The sequence below is a fragment of the Schistocerca piceifrons genome, chromosome X (genome assembly GCF_021461385.2).
Source record: "Schistocerca piceifrons isolate TAMUIC-IGC-003096 chromosome X, iqSchPice1.1, whole genome shotgun sequence".
NCBI lineage: Eukaryota > Metazoa > Arthropoda > Insecta > Orthoptera > Acrididae > Schistocerca > Schistocerca piceifrons.
Window position 1 is genome coordinate 852,327,705 of NC_060149.1, and position 3,616 is coordinate 852,331,320.

The following is a 3,616-nucleotide window of genomic DNA, read 5'->3' on the forward strand; positions in this document are numbered from 1 at the left end:
TGAGTCTGGCGACATACCATCTGCCTTTCGAAAAAAATATCATCCACACAATTCCGAAGACCGCAAGAGCTGACAAGAGCTTAACAGCTCCTGCATATGTGGTAAGTTGCTGACAAGAATAATATACCGAGAAGGCGGAAAAAGCTGAGGATGTGCTAGTTGACGATCAGTTTGGTTATGGAAAGGTAAAGGTATGAGAGAGGCGGTTGATAATGGAAGCAAGACTAAAGAAATACGAAGACACCTTCAAAGCACTTGTCGATCTGTAAAAAGCCTTTGACAATGTAAAGTGGTGCAAGATGTTCGAAATTCTGAGAAAAATATGGGTCAGCTGTAGGGAGAGACGGGTAATATACAATATGTATAAGAAAAACTTGGTCCGAACAGGCCTTGGAAGGCCCAACTGTACCGACCGCCGCCGTGTCATCCTCAGCCCACAGGCGTCACCGGATGCGGATATGGAGGGGCAGGTGGTCAGCACACCGCTCTCCCGGCTGTATGTCAGTGTACGAGACCGGAGCCGCTAATTCTCAATCAAGTAGCTCCTCAGATTGCCTCACAAGGGCTGAATGCACCCCGCTTGCCAACAGCGCTCGGCTGGACGGGGGGTCACCCATCCAAGTGCTATCCCAGTCCAACAGCGCTTAACTTCGGTGATCTCACGGGAACAGGTGTTACCACCGCGGCAAGGCCGTTGGCAACATGTATAAGAGCCAAGAGGAAATAATAAGATTGGACGACCAAGAACGAAGTGCTCGGCTTAAGAAGAGTGTAAGACAGGGATGTATCTTTCCCCCCTACTATACATTCTGTACATCTAAGAAGCAATGATGGAAATAAAAGAAAGATTTAGGAGTGGAATTAAAATTCAGGGAGAAAGGATATCAATGATACGATTCGCTGCTGACATTGCTATCCTGTTTCTGACAGAATTACATACAATGTCAACGGCGAACCTCAAAGTTTTTATTTGTTCTTCATGGATTTTAATTCCTACTCCGAATTTTTCTTTTGTTTCCTTTACTGCTTGCTCAATATGCAGATTGAATAACATCGGTGATTGGCTACAACCCTGTCTCACTCCCTTCCCAACCACTGCTTCCCTTTCATGCCCCTCGACTCTTATAACTGCCATCTGGTTTCTGTACAAATCGTAAATAGCATTTCGCCCCCTGTATTTTACCCCTGCCACCATCAGAATTTGAAAGAGAGTATTCCAGTCAACATTTTCAAAAGCTTTCTCTAAGTCTACAAATGCTAGAAACGTAGGTTTGCCTTTCCTTAATCTTTCTTCTAAGATAAGACGTAAGGTCAGTATTCCCTCACGTGTTCCAACATTTCTACGGAATCCAAACTGATCTTCCCCGAAGTCGGCTTCTACCAGTTTTTCCATTCGTCTGTAAAGAATTCGTGTTAGTATTTTGTAGCTGTGACTTATTAAACTGATAGTTGGGTGATCTACACTTCTGTCAACACCTGCTTTCTTTGGGATTGGAAGTATTATATTCTTCTTGAAATCTGAGGGTATTTCGCCTGTCTCATACATCTTGCTCACCATTTGGTAGAGTTTTGTCATGACTGGCACTCCCAAGGCTATCAGTAGTTCTAATGGAATGTTGTCTACTCCCGGGGCCTTGTTTCGACTCAGGTCTTTCAGTGCTCTGTCAAACTCTTCGCGCAGTATCGTATATCCCATTTCATCTTCATCTACATCCTCTTCCATCTCCATAACATTGTCCTCAAGTACATCGCCTTTGTAGAGACCCTCTATATACTCCTTCCACCTTTCTGCTTTCCCTTCTTTGCATAGAACTGGGTTTCCATCTGAGCTCTTGATATTCATACAAGTGGTTCTCCTTTCTCCAAAGGTCTCTTTAATTTTCCTGTAGGCAGTATCTATCTTTCCCCGTGTGCGATAAGCCTCTACATCCTTACATTTGTCCTCTAGCCATCTCCGCTTAGCCATTTTGCACTTCCTGTCGATCTCATTTTTGAGACGTTTGTATTCCTTTTTGCCTGCTTCATTTACTGCATTTTTATATTTTCTCCTTTCATCAATTAAATTCAATATTTCTTCTGTTACCCAAGGATTCCTACTAGCCTTCGTCTTTTTACCTACTTGATCCTCTGCTGCCTTCACTACTTAATCCCTCAGAGCAACCCATTCTTCTTCTACTGTATTTCTTTCCCCCATTCCTGTCAATTGTTCCCTTATGCTCTCCCTGAAGCTCTGTGCAACCTCTGGTTTAGTCAGTTTATCCGGGTCCCATCTCCTTAAATTCCCACCTTTTTGCAGTTTCTTCAGTTTTAATCTACAGTTCATAACCAATAGATTGTGGTCAGAGTCCACATCTGCCCCTGGAAATGTCTTACACTTTAAAACCTGGTTCCTAAATCTCTGTCTTACCATTATATAATCTATCTGATACCTTCTAGTATCTCCAGGATTCTTCCATGTATACAACCTTCTTTCATGATTCTTGAACCAAGTGTTAGCTATGATTAAGTTATGCTCTGTGCAAAATTCTACCAGACGGCTTCCTCTTTCATTTCTTACTCCCAATCCATATTCACCTACTATGTTTCCTTCTCTCCCTTTCCCTACTCTTTAATTCCAGTCACCCATGACTATTAAATTTTCGTCTCCCTTCACTACCTGAATAATTTCTTTTATCTCATCATACATTTCATCAATTTCTTCATTCACTATGCTGTTTGTAGTAGCTTACCCGCACTCCTATTTTTTTATTCATTATTAAGCCTACTCCTGCATTACCCCTATTTGATTTTGTATTTATAACCCTGTATTCACCAGACCAAAAGTCTTGTTCCTCCTGCCACCGAACTTCACTAATTCCCACTATATCTAACTTTAACCTATCCATTTCCCTTTTTAAAGTTTCTAACCTACCTGAGCGATTAAGGGATCTGACATTCCACGCTCCGATCCGTAGAACGCCAGTTTTCTTTCTCCTGATAACGACGTCCTCTTGAGTAGTCCCCGCCTGGAGATCCGAATGGGGGACTATTTTACTTCCGGAATATTTTACCCAAAAGGACGCCATCACCATTTAACCATACAGTAAAGCTGCATGCCCTCGCAAAAATTTACAGCTGTAGTTTCTTCTTGCTTTCAGCCGTTGTCAGTACCAGTACAGCAAGGCCGTTTTGGTTAGTGTTACAAGGCCAGATCAGTCAATCATCCAGACTGATGCCCCTGCAACTACTGAAAAGGCTGCTGCCCCTCTTCAGGAACTACACGTTTTACCCCTCCCTTGTGGTTGCACCTACGATACGGCCACCTGTATCGCTTGTATCGCTGAGGCACGCAAGCCTCCCCACCAACGGCAAGATGGTTCATAGGGAGGGGGGGGGGGGACGACAAGTAGCAGAATGACAATGAGAACAACGAGAAACTTAACACCAGGTCTGATGGTCACGAAGCAGATGAAATTAAGGAATTCTGCTACCTAGGTAGTAAAATAACCAATGACGGACGGAGCAAGGAGGACATCAAAAGCAGACTAACAATGACAAAAAGGGCAGTCTTGTCCAAAAGAAGTCTACTAGTATCAAACATAGGCCTGAATTTGACGAAGAAATTTCTGAGAACGTA

At 43.1% G+C, this 3,616-nt stretch overlaps 1 pseudogene; it reads right to left on the minus strand.

Moving 5' to 3' along the window:
- Positions 1 to 581: 581 nt before the first annotated feature.
- Positions 582 to 699, minus strand: LOC124723713 (annotated as a pseudogene).
- Positions 700 to 3,616: the final 2,917 nt, after the last annotated feature.